We start from the raw sequence: 18,719 nt of genomic DNA on the forward strand, positions 1-18,719 counted from the left end.
ACATCTCGAGTACCAGCTGCTGTGTTCAAACATCACTTTTTATCTGGTACATCTCCACTCCCAGAGAGCTAATATAAGGTGTATAAAATACTTATTAAAAGTGGCACACCTTTAAAGGACCACTATAGACACCCAGACCACTTCAGCTCAATTAAGTGGTCTGGGTGCCAGGTCCATCTAGGTTTAACCCTGCCTGCTGTAAACATAGCAGTTTCAGAAAACTGCTATGTTTCATTGAGGGTTAATCCAGCCTCTAGTGGCTGTCTCATTGACAGCTGCTAGAGGCGCTTCCACGCTTCTCACTGTGATTTTCACAGTGAGAAGACGCTGCTGTCCATAGGAAAGCATTGAGAATTCCGCCTGTGACGTCAGAAGAGGGAGAAGAGTCCCCAGCACCGAGGGAGCCCAGCGCTGGAGAAAGGTAAGCCTTTAACCCCTTCCTCCCCCTAGAGCTCGGCGGGAATGGGGGCGATGAGGGTGGTGGAACCCAAAAACCCTATAGAGCCAGGAAAACGAGTTTGTTTTCCTGGCACTATAGTGGTCCTTTAACCTGGCATCTACAATCTCTAGACAATGAAAACATTTGTTAGTAGTACAATCTATAAACAGCAGGTGGAGCCAGCGCACCTGACATTTGTGAAGAAATTCGGTTGGGAAGGGTATACATTCATATTCTGTTTGTTTTGTTGTTCAATAACACGAACACTTTTGATTCTTTTCTTATACCAGTGATTGTGTTGTAGAAAGAATTAATCATCATTTAAAAAAAATAAAAAAAATTAATGGGCGATTTGAGAAATGCATGATTGTACTCACTTCAATTTTCTTACAAAGACACATTTCAGACTGGAGTTTTAATTTATTTATTATTCATCTAACATTTCTTATCCAGAGCACTTTACGATTTATGGTTCATCTTTACTAGACCAACACTTTGTTCAAAGTCAATGTCTAGGAAATGTTTGATTCTTCCAAGGTCTTTAATCCTGAATTTGGCTGTAAGCAAGTGGCGTACATACCGGGGTCGCGGCTGCGAACGGGCCCGGCCCACCAGGGGAACCGGCCGCCCCTGCGACCCGATATGAACCCATTGGGCCAGCCTCTTCTCCTGGGGGGGCAGGAGCCGGCCACCTCAGGGCCCCCTGAGGCTGGCCCTGCTGTCACCCCACGCCCGTCCCGCGCGCGCGAGGGAGCACTCCCCCCTGAGTGCTTCCTCTTCAGCTCCATCGCGCGCCGCGTACTGATACCGGAGCCGGAAGATGACGTAATCTTCCGGCGCCGGCATCCCTACGCGGTGCGCGAGGGAGCTGAAGAGGAAGCACTCAGGGAGAGTGCTCCCTCGCGCACCCGCAGGACCAGAGTGGGGTGACAGCAGGGCCAGCCTTGGGGTGTGTTAGTGTGTGTGTGTGTGTGTGTCTGCTAGTGAGTGTGTCTGTTGATTGTGTGTCTGCTAGTGAGTTATAGTGAGTGTGTTACTGTGTGTGTCTGTTACTGAGTGTGTTTGTGTGTGTGTTAGTGAGTCTGTTTGATGTCTGATAGTGAGTGTGTGTTTGTCAGTGAGAGTGTATGTTTTGTAAGTGAGTGTGTATGTATGTCTGTCGCTGAGTGTGTCTCTGTCAGTAAATGTGTGTGTCTGTTAGCTAGTGTGTATGCGTCTGTTCGTGAGAGTGTGTGTGTGTGTCTTCAGCACTTACCTTTCTCCAGCGCCGGACTCCCATGACGCTGGGGATCCCTCCGCCTCTCAGCTCCGCATGCGCGGCAAGCGCCGCGCACGCATTCAAACCGCCCATAGGAAAGCATTACTCAATGCTTTCCTATGGACGTTCAGTGTCTTAGAGTCGCGGAAGTGCCTCTAGCGGCTGTCAGTGAGACAGCCACTAGAGGCTGGATTAACCCTCAGTGAAACATAGCAGTTTCTCTGAAACTGCTATGTTTTCAGCTGCAGGGTTAAAACTAGAGGGACCTGGCACCCAGACCACTTCATTGTGCTGATGTGATCTGGGTGTCTGTAGTGGTCCTTTAAGTGTGTGTGCATCTGCATGCACTGGCGTACATACAGGGGTCGCAGCCCTGCAACACCTGCGACCAGGTGCCTGCCGCCATGTGTTGCTGCCCCGGCCCGCGCAGAGTAAGCGCGGGGGGGGGGGCACGGATCAATTTTCGCACCGGAGCCCCATGGGTCATGTATACGCCACTGCTGTAAGCGTTTTATTTACGACCTTGAGCATTGTTTCACTACTAGCACATATAATGAGATCATCTACCCTTAATAGGGTTGCCACCTGGCCGGTATTTTACCAGCACAGCCAGTATTTGAGGCTGCCTGGCCGGTGCTGGTATTGCACAAATGCTGGGATTTTTCTCTGGTTGAGATAACACTGCAATACCGGCACCAGCCAAAAGGTGCTGTATGGGAAGAGAGGCAAGGATAGGAAGTTATCAAAACCCCATAGGAAAGCATTGAAATGATTTTTCAATGCTTTCCTATGCGGAGACGTAATGCGCATGCGCGTCATTGCCGCGCATGCGCATTAGGTCCTCTCGGCCGGTGGGCGTGATCAGTCTCGCCCACCGCCCGACGCAATGGTTTAGGAGGAGCGTCGCGGAGGCGGAGACAGCGGCGAGGGACATCGCTGCTGCCTCAGGTAAGTCACTGAAGGGGTTTTTACCCCTTCAGTAACCGGGGATTGGTGGGTGGGAGGGAGAGGGACCCTCCAGTGCCAGGAAAACGGATTGTTTTCCTGGGACTGGAGATTCCCTTTAACTGACCTCTGATGAAGCTGATGTACTCTGCAGGTATCAGAGATCTGGCAGGAGCTCATCTGCTGCACAACGTCAACCATGCGGCCTAGAGGGCACCGGTTGGGGGAAGCGGATGATTTCCCAGACTGGGGCTGCTCGACAGCTATCAGCGACGTCCAGGTGCCCCGTTACCCCCCCTTTGGACTGGCGGGGGTGATCCCAGTCTACCCCTGGTTGGCTATACTGACCAACTGAGGGTTGGAGATGCAGCCACAGAGACCTAGGAACAATGGAGTGACTCACCTAATATGGCGGACGCCACAAGGCAATCCGACATCATGGAGGGAAAACTTGACATATTATCCAGGCTGGACAGGATTTTCCACAATTTCTTGCAGAAACTGGAGGAGAAACGGCACCAAGCCACCATGCAGCAACCGAACAGCCACTCACCTCGACAACCAAACCCTCACCCACAGCAGAAGACCAAGGCTCCAACGTAAATAAAGAATTACAAAAAAACAAAACTTTTCATACAATGACTAGATTGCTTATACAAATCCTAATAAAATGCAAAAAAATGCAACTTTGTATATATATGCAATTTTGACAATTCCTAAATAGACCATAGTCCAATATTTTTCCATATAAAGGTCTACCAGTAGGTGTCGCATTACTACCTCCATAAAGCTGTACTCAAGGATAATGTTTTGCACACAAATGAATGGGGTAATACCCTAATTTTGCCAGTAGAGGGCTATTCACATATTCAAAGTAACTGAGTGTCTTTGACAGGGCCGGATTAAAGGACCACTCTACCCCGATACCCGACCAGGGGACCCGAACCAAGCGAAATCTTCCACGTCAGGAGGGAAAGAAAATTCACGGGCAGCGAACGCAACCTAACCACCAGCCAAGCACATTTCTGCAACCGTTTATTTTGCTATTGTCCCCCTTTTTATAATTTTATAATTGTTAAGAGAACGCTCCTACTCATGCCTCTACACGACGCAAACCCACAATAGCCACGCTTACCCTGACAGTCACGACACAATATGGCCGCAAAAGAAGCCGGACTATCGAGCAGACCCCACAACCCCTCCCACCCCCCGCAGTCCCCCAAGGTTAGGGGACACCATCGCACGAGTAGCACTGCAGGTACCTACCCCTGTGTCGACCCTACTGGCTCACACACACACGACCCACATGCGCAATATACTCCTGAGCCGAGACACTTCCTGACTAGACCAGAATATACACGGACCACAATCAACACCCGACCCTGAGGTACCACTCCCAAACGCCATCAATATACAAGTTACACGACTCCCACATCTACTGGACACACACGAGAAGAAAAAAATAAAAATAAGAGGTCTGAAAATGTTGTATGATTGTACAAATTCACGTTAAATGGTTTTTGCCTTATCACAACGTATTGAGTGAAAATGTCAACATTGTAAACTTCCCTCAATAAAACAAAGATTGACAAAAAAAAAAAAAAAGGACCACTTCAGCTTAATGAAGTGGTTTGGGTGCCAGGTCCTTCTAGGGTTAACCCATTTTTTCATAAACATAGCAGTTTCAGAGAAACTGCTATGTTTGTGAATGGGTTAAGCCTTCCCCTATTTCCTCTAGTGGCTGTCTCACTGACAGCCGCTAGAGGCGCTTGCGTGATTCTCACTGTGAAAATCACAGTGAGAGCACGCAAGCGTCCATAGGAAAGCATTATGAATGCTTTCCTATGTGACCGGCTGAAAGCGCGCGCAGCTCTTGCCGCGCGTGCGCATTCAGCCGACGGGGAGGAGAAGAGGAGGATCGGAGGAGGAGAGCTCGCCGCCCACCGCTGGAAAAAGGTAAGTTTTTACCCCTTTCCCCTTTCCCCTTTCCAGAGCCGGGCGGGAGTGGGACCCTGAGGGTGGGGGCACCCTCAGGGCACTCTAGTGCCAGGAAAACGAGTATGTTTTCCTGGCACTAGAGTGGTCCTTTGACATAGGGGCTGTAGCTCCAAGCCCATGCCCATGGAATAGGCCCATTAAATAAAAAATAAAAAACTTTTTTTTTTTTTTTTTACACACACTGACCTTTATTTCTCCGGTATTTGAGGCTGCCTAGCCAATGCCGGTATTGCAGTAATACCGGCAATACAAATGTCAGTCTTAGTATAAACAGAGATTATTCTGCAATACCAGCGCAGGCCAGTATGTGTGTGTGGAGAGAGGCAGGGATAGGAAATTACAGCATCTCCCTCCCTGCCTCTCTCTACTCACTGATCCGCAGGGGGGCAGCTCTGCACAGAGAGTCCAGACAGCAGCTCTGAGCCTGCTGAGACAGCCTACAACTCAGGTAAATGAGGGATGGGGGGAAAGGCTGCAGGGAGACATGGGGACACAGGCACTAGGAGACACTGGGGGACACTAGGGGGGACACTGTGAGACATGGGGACACTGAGGCACTAGGGGAAACTGTGAGACATGGGGACGGTGAGACATTGGGCTACTGGGGGACATGCGGACCCTGAGACACTAGGAACACAGTGGCCCCAAGTCTCCCAGTGGCTGTTGTCTTTCAGTGTCTCCATGTCTCCCAGCCAGTGTCCCTATTGTCTCAGTGTCCCCATGTCTCCCAGTGTCCTTGGTGTCTCTGTGTCCCTAGTCTCCCAGAGTCCCGTAGTCTCTTAGTGTCCCCATGTCTCTCAGTGTCCCCAAATGTCTCAGTGACCACATGTCTCCCAGAGTCCCCAAGTGTCTGTGTCACCAGGTCTCACAGTGTCCTCTAGTGTGTCAGTGTCCCCATGTCTCACAGTGTCCCCATGTCTCACAGTGTCCTAGTGACACATGGGGACACTGGAAGACATGGGGACACAGACACTAAGGGACACTGGAAGTCATAGGGACACAAACACTAGGGGACACTGAGACACATGGGGACACAGAGAGACATGGGGACACTGGGCGACTTTGAGACCTGGGGCGCTCCCAGTGTCTCTAGTGTTTCAGTGTCCCCATGTCTCCCAGTGTCCTTGGTGTCTCTGTGTCCGTAGTGTGCCAGTGCCCCTAGTGTCTCAGTGTTTCCTAGTATCACAGAGGCCCCTAGTCTCCAAGTGTCTAAGTGTCCCCATGTCTCCCAGTGTCCCCTAGTATAAAAGAAAAAGTCTCAGGCACTCACTGTGATAGATTTAAGCAGGTTTATTGGACACTGCAATGTTTCGACCTGTACCCAGGTCTTTATCAAGTCTCCAGTGTCCCCTATGTATTAGAGTGTCTCAGTGCCCAATTTCTCTCAGTGTCCTTAGTGTCTCAGTGTCCCCTAGTCTCCCAGTGTCCCCATGTCTCCCAGTGCCTCCAATTGTCTTATTGTCTCCTGGTATAAAAGAAAAAAATATCAGGCACTTACTGTGATAGATTTTAAGCAGGTTTATTGGACACTACAACGTTTCCACCTGTACCCAGGTCTTTATCAAGTCTCCAGTGTCCCCTATGTAGCACAGTGTCTCAGTGCCCCGTGTCTCTTAGTGTCCTAGTGACATGGGGGCACTGGGAGACATGGGGACAGAGACACTAGGAGACACTGAAGGAGACATGGGAACACTGGGCTACTTTGAGACACAAGGGGACACTGGGAGACGTGGGGCACTGAGACACTGTGATACATAGGGGACACTGGAGACATGGGGACACAGACACTAGGGACACTGAGACACTAGAAGATTAGGAGACTAGGGGACACCGGGAGACAGGGGAACACTGAGTGACATAGGGACACAGAGACTGGGAGACATAGGGACACTAGTACACTGGGAGACTGAGACAGGGAGACACTGGGAGCAATCCATATATACAGTGATTTTACAGAATTATCTCTTATGTCACTCCTTGTGATTTACATCATGTGATGTCACACATACAAAATTTATTATGCAAATTAGTAAGGCCGGTATTTTTTTTCAAGACAGTTGGCAACCCTAACTACTTTTCGTATACTCTTGCTTAAGTATGGAAACTTAAAAGGGATGTAGAGGAACAAAACTTGTGTGGACTGGATGACAATGAAATTAGTTTAGGTAATGCTGACTTTGGTCTAACACTGTGGCATGTTCCTTTTCTTCTACACTCACTACATACACATTTTCTCTGTCCCAGACTATATACCAGGAGCTTCTGCCTTCTAGTAAGAAGGTAAGGAGACAAGTGTACATGTGACTGCTAGGGGACAGTCCTTAGAAAAAGTGGAGCAAGTGCATCATTAGACGCATTTATGTCAAGCTCAGGGTGCTGTCTGCATAGTATGTCTCAGTTGGCCAGCCTGCATGACTGGCAGGCAGCCTGACATGCATTCATGCCAGGCTGTCTTTCAAATTCTTTGTGCAGACATGCCCCCTTTTTTGGTATGTTTGCCCCTTTCGGCAATTCTGGTTACGTGATTCTGGTTACCCTGTCCATAGACTTCCTGCTTCACTGGACACTGCTGTTGGGGAGTATGGATTTATTTGAAAGCATGAGATTAACATAGGGTATGCGTTTTCTCATAGCTGCATCCTATGAGTTTCCCTCCAGCACCATCTCCATTGATACATAACACTTGGAAGGTAGGACTGTTTTATTGGTTTTTGGTTGATAAGATTTTGTTATTAAGCTCATTATAATTGTCAGCACCAGGCCCACTGGGTTCTTAATCTGGCCCTTGTCTTTCATACAGGTTAGAATGCAAACATAGAGTAGAAAAATAAATGGCAACCATTTCCTAAGCTGCTCTGTCTGGAGTAAAAGCTAGTTTAGTCTGAGCATTTGTCAGCTGATATGAGTGAATTGCTATAAGAAAGAGAGGAAAATAATAGCTTAAAGTAGCACCTGATGACACGTTTCGCCTGCACCTGGTGCTCATCAGGAGTTCAAATGAACATGATTGGCTGACTGTTTAATCCCCCTTTCAGATCCATAATTGGACAAATGCAGTCATGTGATCACCAAACATCAAACACAACCCCTCTGGCTGTCAAACAACCTATACTGTTACCTGCATCTAGTGTACACTTGATAAGCCTATAAAAACAGGCTGTCAGTATATACAGTAGGTAATATGAAACTATGGAGAAATAAAGTAAACAGAGTGCAGGTCAGGAGTCCGGAAAGAAGCCAAGGGCTCATGAGCTGCACCACTGTAACCACCTAATAGGGAGATCCAATGAGGGGGTAACCCTCCAAAATATGTAGGTGAGTAGGAAGGTGTAGGTGTGAGTCCCACAAGGGGAAACCAACATCAGGAGAGCTCCACTGTCTAAGAAATGTGGAGGGGAGGCCCTACCTTTAATCAATCTAGAGATAAAAAGGGATATGCAAACAAAAAGTATAACTTGAAAAAAGGGGAGATCTACTAAACGGTGCCCAGGGGATCAATTGTCTGGAGTACTAGCTAGCATCTAAGTTCCAGTTCAACTAGTGTCCGACTGAAAGGAAGGTAGTGTAAACGAGGTTAGGGAGAGAGAAGAGGCACAGGGTCCCCAGAGAACAAGGGACCGGGTAATCAGATCTAAATGCACAAAAAAATTAAATAAATAAATCTCTCAAATCACCCTAAAAGTTACCTCGACACCGTGGTCTAACCACTAGTGTCTACCTGAACCAACTCTCCCTACTAAAGTTATAAATAAATAAACACCTACAAATCAATAACCATAGTGGTAACCAGTGGCGTACTAAGGGGGGGGCGAAGGGGGCGGTCCATCCCGGGTGCCACCAGGGTGGGGGGGTGCCATGACCCTGGTCCGGGAGCTGGAGGGGGCTGTGTGAGCTGTGGCCGCACAGTGCCCCATGGTAGTTAGGGTGCCGTGCGGCCAGAACAGCTCACACACACTAAGAGCTGCTTAACTGGCCGCACGGATGGAAAGTGGGGGCGGGGCTAAGCAGAATAGGGGAGGAGCCAAACCGGCAGTGGGGGCGGGGCTTAATACGGCCCTTACCCACTGCTGTTACTGTTGCACATGGAAGTGCAGCAAGAAGACATCCCTGCCTCTCCTAACCTAACAGGCTCCAGGAGGACTCCAGTGAATACACTCCTCCTCCGCTCCTGTCTGTAAGTAATAGTGTGTGTGACTGTGTCTGTAAAACTGTCTTCCTGTAACTGTGTGTGTGTGTCTGCATGCCTGTAACTGTGTTTGTGTGTATGTATGTCTGAATGTCTGTAACTGTGTTTGTGTGTGTGTCTGCATGCCTGTAACTGATTGTGTGTGTGTGTCTGTATGCCTGTAACTGTGTTTGTGTGTGTGTGTATGTCTGCATTCCTGTAACTGTGTTTGTGTGTGTGTGTGTGTGTCTGTATGCCTGTAACTGTGTTTGTGTGTGTATGTCTGCATGCCTGTAACTGTGTGTGTGTGTGTGTGTGTGTGTCTGCATGCCTGTAACTGTTTGTGTGTGTGTGTCTGCATGCCTGTAACTGTGTTGGTTTGTGTGTGTATGTCTGCATGCCTGTAACTGTGTTTGTGTGTGTGTGTGTCTGCATGCCTGTAACTGTGTTTGTGTGTGTGTGTGTGTCTGCATGCCTGTAACTGTGTGTGTGTGTGTGTGTGTGTGTGTGTGTGTGTGTGTCTGCATGCCTTTAACTGTGTGTGTCTGTGTGTGTGACTGTGTGACTGCATGCCTGTAACAGTGTGTATGTGTGTGTGACTCTCTGCCTGTGACTGTATATGTGACTGTCTGCCAATAACTGTGTGTGTGACTGCCTGGCTATGACTCTGTGTGACTACCTGTAACTGACTGTGTGTGTAACTGTCTGCCTATAACTGTGTGTGTGACTGTGTGACTGTCTACCTGTGACTGTTTGATGTTGCCTGTGACTGTTTGATGTTGCCTGTAACCGTGTGTGACTGTCTGTGACTGTGTGCATGTGACTATCTGCTGCTGCCTTTTACTGTGTGTGTGTGTGTGTGTGTGACTGTCTGCCTGTGAGCGTGTGTGTGTAAATGTATATGTGATTGTCTGCCTGTAACTGTGTGCATGACTGTCTCTGACTGTATGTGTGACTGTCTGCCTGTAACTGTGTGTGTGTGTGTGTGCGTGTGACTGTCTGCCTGTAAATGTGTGTGTGGGGCTGCAGGGATTTTGTAGAAGGGGGCAGGGGGTTTGTATTGGGACAGGAGTCTTTATAAGGGGATTTGTAGATGGGGGTTGCAGGGGTTTTGTAGACGGGGGGCAGTACAGGATTTGTAGATGGGGCGGGACAGGGCTTTTGTAGGAGGGGGTGGGGCATACAAGGGTTTTGTAGAAGGGGGCTGACAGCGGTTTTGCAAAGTTTCCAAATTTGTTCAATACATAAAAAAAAAACATTTAAAAATTTTTACATTTTTTTTTTATTTATTTATTTATTTTTGGGGGGGGGGGGGGGGGGGGTGCCAAGCCCAGGATCCGCCCCGGGGTAGCAAAAATAAAAAAGTGCTACCAAGTGCAGAGATTAAAGAAAAAGCTCAACGCGCATTTTTTAAACGCCGTCGTCAGGAGCCTGTGAACATGAGCAGCTTGTTGTTCCATTTAAATACCTATTGCTGATGAAACATGGCCATCAGGTATTCAATGTGGGAGTTCCTGAGGGGCGGAGTATCTCTATTCTGCAGTCTACCAGGGGTGTGGCATGTCGTCACATATTCTACATCTCAAAAACATAGTGAAGACACACCCTGCCAATGACATAGCTTGGCTGACAAAATCCCTGACCACAAAGCCTGCTGAAAAAAGCAAGGCTGCAGGTTCAAATCCCGGTAGGGCCAACCCAACACCCCATCTGTCCCATCTGTCCGAGGTCAGCAAAACAAGCTCCATCAATGGGGCAACATTAACATATACTATTAGTCAGCTGCTGACCTGGTCAGCTCCGAGAGCTGAAGAATGTCCTGAGTCCCACTAGGAGAATGGTGCCACATAAATACATGTTATTATTATTCTTTTAACCCCTGTCCTGACCTATAGAGTGGAGTCACGCGGGGAGTAATTTGGACATGATGGCTGAATATGTGAGGTGGGCTTAAAGTATTCCCAAAGCGCACCTCATAGTGTGACTGGAACATCCACTGTATTATGGAGTGGAACCAGGGCCGGCGTGTCCATAAGGCGGCACAGGCGGCCGCCTTAGGGCGCACCGGCTCTGGGGGCGCAAAATTCCAGTGACCGGCAGGAGGGAAGTGCTCCCTCCTGCCTGGTCACCTCCTGGATCCCCGGAGCGGCGCTGAAGTTCATTAGGAGGCGGCGAGGGAGCTCTCTGATCTCTCTGACCGGCTCCCTCGCAGGCTGTTTTCTGATGCCGCGGGAGCCGGAATATGACGTCATATTCCGGCTCCCGCGGCATCAGAAAACAGCCTGCGAGGGAGCCGGAATATGACGTCATATTCCGGCTCCCGCGGCATCAGAAAACAGCCTGCGAGGGAGCCGGTCAGAGAGATCAGAGAGCTCCCTCGCCGCCTCCTAATCCACTTCAGCCGCACGCTTCCCAGCAGCCCCACTGGACCATCAATGAAAGACCCACGCCAGCACTCCAGGTAGGGAGGCTGGGTGGGAAATGTAAATTTAATTTAGATAATTAATTACTGTGTGTGTGTATGTGTGTGTGTGCATGTGAGTGTGTGTGTGTGTTCGAGTATGTGTCTGTGAGTGTGTGTGTGTCTGTCAGTGAGTGTGTGTGTGTCTGTCAGTGAGTGTGTGTGTGTGTGTCTGTCAGTGTGTGTGTGTGTGTGTGTCAGTGAGTGTGTGTCTGTCAGTGTGTGTGTGTGTGTGTGTGTGTGTGTGTGTCTGTCAGTGTGTGTGTGTTCGAGTATGTGTCTGTGAGTTTGTGTGTGTGTGTGAGTATGTATTTTTCTGTAAGCCTGTCTGTATGTATGTATCTGTATGACAGTATGCCTCTGTATGTATGTATGTGTCTGTATGTCTTGTACGTATGTTTCTGTATGTCTCTGTATGCATGTATGTAACTGGATGTATGTTTGTCTCTGAATGTCTGTATATATGTCTCTGTATGCATGTATGTAACTGTATGCCTTTATGTCTCTGTATGTACGTATGTGTGTGTCTCTGTATGCCTGTATGTCTTTGTATGCATGTTTCTGTATGTATGTGTCTGTATGACGGTATGCCTCTGTATGTGTCTGTATGACAGTATGCCTCTGTATGTATGTTTCTTTATGCCTGTATGTCTGTATGTATGTGCCTGAATGTCTTTGTATGTATGTTTCTGTATGCCTGTCTGTATGTATGTGTCTGTATGACGGTATGCCTCTGTATGCATGTATGTCTTTATATGCCTGCATGTCTCTGTATGCATGTATATCTCTGCTTGTATGTCTTTGACTGTATGTGTCTGTATGTCTCTGTATGATTATTTCTGTCTTTGTATGACAGTGTACCTGTATGACTTTGACTGTGTGACTGAAAAATGATGCCTGTGTGCCTGTGGCTTGGGAGGAAAGACACATAGGTGAAGATGCATTTTTTTTTTTTTTTTTAATGAGGGTTGGGGGTGCCAAAATGCATCTTCGCCTGTGTAACTAAAAATCCTAGCACCGGCCCTGAGTGGAACTGACTGGAAGTGTGCGGGGAATAGCATCTTGGCAGTGCTCACAACATTGTGAGAGCTGCACTGAGTCCCATCCGGTATGGGCATCTATTGCATAGACTGTCCCATTGATTGTACAGTCAAAAAATTGCCACACAAGATCTCACATATGCCAGTCAGGTCAGGGTACATTAAATGTACAATAAAGGGACCTGTCTTATGGATTGAATAATGCCTATAAACATATAGAAATAAACATCCAATCAGGGGAAGTAAACCCCAATCAGGATGTATACAATAAGGCAGACAGTATCTTGGCTCGAATGGCAAAATGAACAAGGTAAAAATAAAGTGGCCATTCATGTTCATATAAAAAGTGTCATATTTACATATCTACAAATTTACAAATAGTATGGTAGGGAGCTTAGAAAGGAAGAGTTCCTTAGTGTTGTTTAAGTCCCCTTAATAGAGAGAGTATTACAAAAAAGCTGAAAAAGAGAATCCCTCATTTAACCCTGCTGGGGATAACGCATTTAGTTTGTAAATCCAATACGATTCTCTCTGCCGTAGTTTACGGTCCCAATTTCCTTTACGTGGAGGTTGGGTGACTGATTCAATACCCATGAATCTAATTTTAGTAGCAAAATAAGAATGGTGAGTTTTTAGATGCTGTGAAATTGGTGTCTCTAATGGTCTCCTTACGGAATTAACATGTTCTCTTATGCGAAGCTTGAAGGGGCGAAACGTTTTGCCTACGTACTTCAAACCACATGAACATAACAGGAGGTACACTAGCCCTTTGGTACGGTAGTTAAAGAAAGATTTTGCTAAAATTTCCTCACTTTCACTGCTGTCTGTGAAAGACTTGGTCTGTTTAGCAATATGGGGACATGCACTACAGTGGCCACACTTGTATGTACCCCAGGGTAGATATTGTTTGAGGGGTTTATTTAAGAGGGCCAAATAGCTAGGGACTAGCATGTCTTTCACATTTCTGCCCCTGCGTGCTGTCACTGAGGGGAATGGTGTTATAACCTTCTTAATATGGCGATCCGAAGTGAGTATTGGCCAAAATCTTTTAAGCGTATTCATCATGTTAGACCAGCCTGCATCATACGATGCTATGCATCGAATTGTGGAAGGTCCTGTGTCCCTTATGTGATCGCTGAGTAGGGTATCTCTGTCGGCATTAATTGCTCTGGCATAAGCCCTTTTTAGAACCCGATTAGGGTAACCTTTTTCCCTAAAAGATTTCCGGAGATCCCAGGCCTTGATTTTAAAGTCATCTAGGGAAGAGCAATTTCTACATAAGCGCAGATATTGGCCGACAGGGATTCCGGACTTTAGTTTTGGTGGGTGGTGGCTAGTCCAATTAAGAAGGCCATTAGAGGCTGTTTGTTTTCGGTACAGGGTGGTTGAAATGTATCTACTTGTTTGTATGGAAACAGTAAGGTCTAGGAAGTTAAGATTCCTGCCCCCTACTTCGCTTGTGAATTTTAAGTTGAATTCATTAGTGTTTAAGAGAGTTACAAACATCATGAACTCATCAGAAGATCCCAGCCAAATAAGAAAGTGTCACGTTTAAACATTTGTTATGAAGGAACACAACTGCAGATTTCGTATAGTTTGAATATTTATTAAAGAAAGTAAAAGGTAAAGACTTTAATTCCACTTTACAGGTACTGTAGCATTAAGTAATAAACGATAACTGAAGTCCACAATTATATGCACTGTAGCTTTAAGGAGTAAACGATAACTGAAGTCCACAATTATAAGCACTGTAGCTTTAAGGAGTAAAAGGTAACTGAAGCAGCAAGAGTCCTTTAGTAGTATTAATTAATTAGATGATAAAAAGTTACAATAGCTGTTCTATAGACTTTAAATGAAGAAAGATAGATGCAGCTAACTGAGACAAGTATGAGTTGAAGTTAGCTGTAACGGTTGGCTTTAACGAAGGACTTTGGAGACAGGAAATAACAGCTTTAGATGCAATGCTTATCAGAGAAGTTTTACTTAGCTTCCGGCACATAGAACACTGGTTCCCGAGATTTCCTCAGAGGCGGATTATCCTGCATGGATAGAGTTCAGCTTTAGCCGTGGATGAGGAAAGGTGAAGGGAACTTTGCAGAGTCTTTCAGTCCGGTCTGGTCTGGTAGCAGAGGCTTTCACAACGAAGTTGTAGCCGGGTTGTGAGTAAGGAACGTAGTTCAATAATCCAGCCCTGATCAGCTGGTGCAGTCAGATTAAATAGGCAGACCGTGTCATAAAGGGGTGTGGCTAGGCTCCGTGGAACCAGGAAGTAAGAGGATACCATAGTTAAGGCATGACAGTACCCCCTCTTTAATGAGCAACCTCTGGGTGCTATTGACTTGGTTTAGAAGGGTAACGCTTGTGAAAATTGGAAACCAATTTGTCAGCATGAACGACAGAGGAGTTTTCCCATGTATCTTCATCAACACCATATCCTTTCCATCTGATGAGGTATTGTAAGGAGCCACGATGGATCCTTGAATCCAGTATACTTTGAATTTCGTATTCTTCTTTACCCTGGACCAATATGGGATCAGGAGAAGTAGTGACATTTCTTTGGAAAGGGTCAGGATGATAAGGCTTTAGCAATGACACATGTTTGGATCTTTGGCATACAGAACAGGAATTGACATAAGATTCAATAGTTTGGTCTTGACGAGGCCACCAATAGTATCTTTTAGACAATTCAAGGGTCTTTTTCATACCTGGATGACCTGCCAGAGGAGAATCATGAATAATTTCAAGTACTTTAATTCTGAAAGAGGGAGGTACATAAATCCGGTCTTTAAAATAGTAGAGACCGTTTTTCTTGGATAATTTACTTGATTTAGGAAGTTCAAGAGCGTCTTCACTGAGACCTTTAACGTCGTCGATAAGAGAAGATAGGATTCCAATGACTGTAGGAGGAGGAGACTCCAGTTCGGTGTCAGAACAACATGAGGTTTTAGCTGGTTCTTTCGTAGACTGGAGAATTGGAATACGTTGCAAGCATGTTTTCTTGCAATAATCAGAATCAAATGCAAGAGAGAAGGGAAACCATGAGATTTGAGGGTTGTGGTTCCTTAACCAGTTGATCCCTAATATAATAGGAAATAATGGTGATGAGATGACATCAAATATAAGACTTTCCGTATGAGTATGATTGATGGTTACTTTTAGAGGGATGGATTCATGAAGTATTGGTCCCGATGAGATGAGGGACCCGTCAATCACTTTAACAGGTACAGAAGTTCTTTTATGAACACAAGGAATTTTATTATTTGTTACAAAGGCTGAGTCGATGAATACTCCATTTGCACCGGAATCGATAACAGCCTTGGTTATAATTCTTTTATTGTCCCACTGTAATACAAGAACGATAGGGGACATTTGAGTATTTGCTGTAGAGGGAAGTACACTTAGGATGGAAGAGGCATGAGACTGCCTTCTGCCTTTTATCCGTTTCAATGAAGGACAATCAGAGACTAAATGAACTTGAGAGGCACAATACATGCATAGGTTTAATTGACGTCTTCGATTTTTCTCTTCAGGAGTGAGGGGACTTCTTATTATCCCTATTTCCATAGGTTCACTTGGTATGGAAGTCTTATCTGGAGCTTTTGAGGGAGTGAAAGGTTTGCGGTCTTTTGAATGTGAAAGGGCTTTTTCGGCATTTCTTTCTCTTAATCTTCTGTCAATGCTGATTGATAGGCGAATTAGAGCGTTCAAATTAGTAGGGAGTTCTGTTCTAGATAATTCATCTTTTACAGCTTCCGATAAACCAATTCGAAATTGGTTGCGCAATGTGATGTCATTCCATTGCGTTTCTATAGCCCATCTTTTGAATTCAGCAATGTAATCTTCAACGGGTCTATTTCTTTGCTGTAGTGTTCTGATTGTTAAATCAGCTGTAGCTTGTTTGTTAGGATCTTCATAGAGAAGAGACATGGCTTCAAAAAATTCATCCAGTGAATCTAAAATGGGGTCATCGTTTTCCAGAAAGGAATGAGCCCATGACATAGGTTCACCTCTTAGAAAGGAAATAACCGAACAAACTTTAGTTCTTTCTGTAGGATAGGATCTAGGTTTCAAAGCAATTAACAATTTGCAAGAGTTGAGGAACTCCCTGTATCTGGAACGATCTCCATAGAACTTTTCAGGGTTACACACAGCAGGATCACTAGCCGAGTGCAGAGTAGTATGAGGAGTATGAGTTTGTAAATCTCTGATATAAGTGAGAAGTCTTTCGTTAGTAACTTGCAGGTCTTGCACACTTTGGGCTAGTGCATTAACTCTTTGATTCAGCGTAGCTATAGTAGAATCGAAATCTGCTGGATCCATTACAATGGCTGGATTATTCTGTCACGTTTAAACATTTGTTATGAAGGAACACAACTGCAGATTTCGTATAGTTTGAATATTTATTAAAGAAAGTAAAAGGTAAAGACTTTAATTCCACTTTACAGGTACTGTAGCATTAAGTAATAAACGATAACTGAAGTCCACAATTATATGCACTGTAGCTTTAAGGAGTAAACGATAACTGAAGTCCACAATTATAAGCACTGTAGCTTTAAGGAGTAAAAGGTAACTGAAGCAGCAAGAGTCCTTTAGTAGTATTAATTAATTAGATGATAAAAAGTTACAATAGCTGTTCTATAGACTTTAAATGAAGAAAGATAGATGCAGCTAACTGAGACAAGTATGAGTTGAAGTTAGCTGTAACGGTTGGCTTTAACGAAGGACTTTGGAGACAGGAAATAACAGCTTTAGATGCAATGCTTATCAGAGAAGTTTTACTTAGCTTCCGGCACATAGAACACTGGTTCCCGAGATTTCCTCAGAGGCGGATTATCCTGCATGGATAGAGTTCAGCTTTAGCCGTGGATGAGGAAAGGTGAAGGGAACTTTGCAGAGTCTTTCAGTCCGGTCTGGTCTGGTAGCAGAGGCTTTCACAACGAAGTTGTAGCCGGGTTGTGAGTAAGGAACGTAGTTCAATAATCCAGCCCTGATCAGCTGGTGCAGTCAGATTAAATAGGCAGACCGTGTCATAAAGGGGTGTGGCTAGGCTCCGTGGAACCAGGAAGTAAGAGGATACCATAGTTAAGGCATGACAGAAAGACATAATCGATGTATCTTTTCCAAAAATAAATTTTATCATGATAGATCGATAAAGTCTGGTCCGTTTCAATGTGTGTCTCCCAGGTGCCCAAGTATATGTTGGTATAGGAGGGTGCGCATGAAGTCCCCATGGTAGTACCCCTAACTTGTTGGTATACTTTACCATTAAATAAAAATACATTCTTGGTCAAGATACATTTAAGGATATCAGAAATAAAGTCTATGTATGCTGGTGGGGCATTAAGTGTTTTCTGAAGAGTGGATCTAACGCTTTTAATCCCCAATTTATGGGGGATGGAGCTATATAATGTCTCTACGCCCAGGCTACATAAGATGGCTTCTTCTGGTACCCTTAGGTTCTTTAACCAGTGTAACATTTGTTTTGTATCTCTGATGTATGACGGTAAATTGGATACAATGGGTGACAAGATTTTATCAAGAAAAATGGGTTAGATTATCCTTCCTGATACAATAGACCTGCCAGGTGGATTTGTCAAGGACTTATGCACCTTAGGCAGGCTATAGAAGGTGGACAGTACTGGTGATCAGATGAGCATGAAGTCAAATTCCTCTTTTGTTATAAATTTACTAAGGCCAGAGATAAGAGAGTCTTAATTTCTCTCTCCCTACCCTCGTTTACACTACCTTCCTGTCAGTCGGACACTAGGGGAACTGGAACTTAGATGCTAGCTAGTACTCCAGACAATTGATCCCCATGGGCACCGTTTAGTAGATCTCCTCTTTTTTTCAAGTTATACTTTTTGTTTGCATATCCCTTTTTATCCTTAGATTGATTAAAGGTAGGGCCTCCCTTCCTCATTTCTTATACAGTGGAGCTCTCCTGATGTTAGGATTCCCCTTGTGGGACTCTACACATTACCTACTCCTAATATGGAACTATAAATACTAGCGCCTAATGATTATCTCGATCACTCTAATGGTCACCCTCTAAGATAAGATATAAACTAATGGGCGGTACTGACTACCTTATATACGCATAGTGATAATGTCAAAATAAACATATATATTCGTGTTAAATATGTAACAAATGAAAATCCAGCACACTCCATATCTACTAAACAGCTACTTTGGTGCTGACCGATTTTGTAAGTTTTATTAAAAACACCTAACCTAGGCAAAAAATAATGGGGATTTAGTTACATTATATGATCATACATTGCATAAGCCTGCCACAATGTACCCCATTTTTGACAGGCCCTACTCTAGCAACCTTCAGCCTGCTCTTATGAGATTAATCCACTTACCTAGGAAATGCTTCCTCTTGGGACTCTCTGTAGCGCAAGGTTAAATAG

Source organism: Pelobates fuscus, chromosome 4 (assembly GCF_036172605.1).
Source record: "Pelobates fuscus isolate aPelFus1 chromosome 4, aPelFus1.pri, whole genome shotgun sequence".
Taxonomy (NCBI): Eukaryota; Metazoa; Chordata; class Amphibia; order Anura; family Pelobatidae; genus Pelobates; species Pelobates fuscus.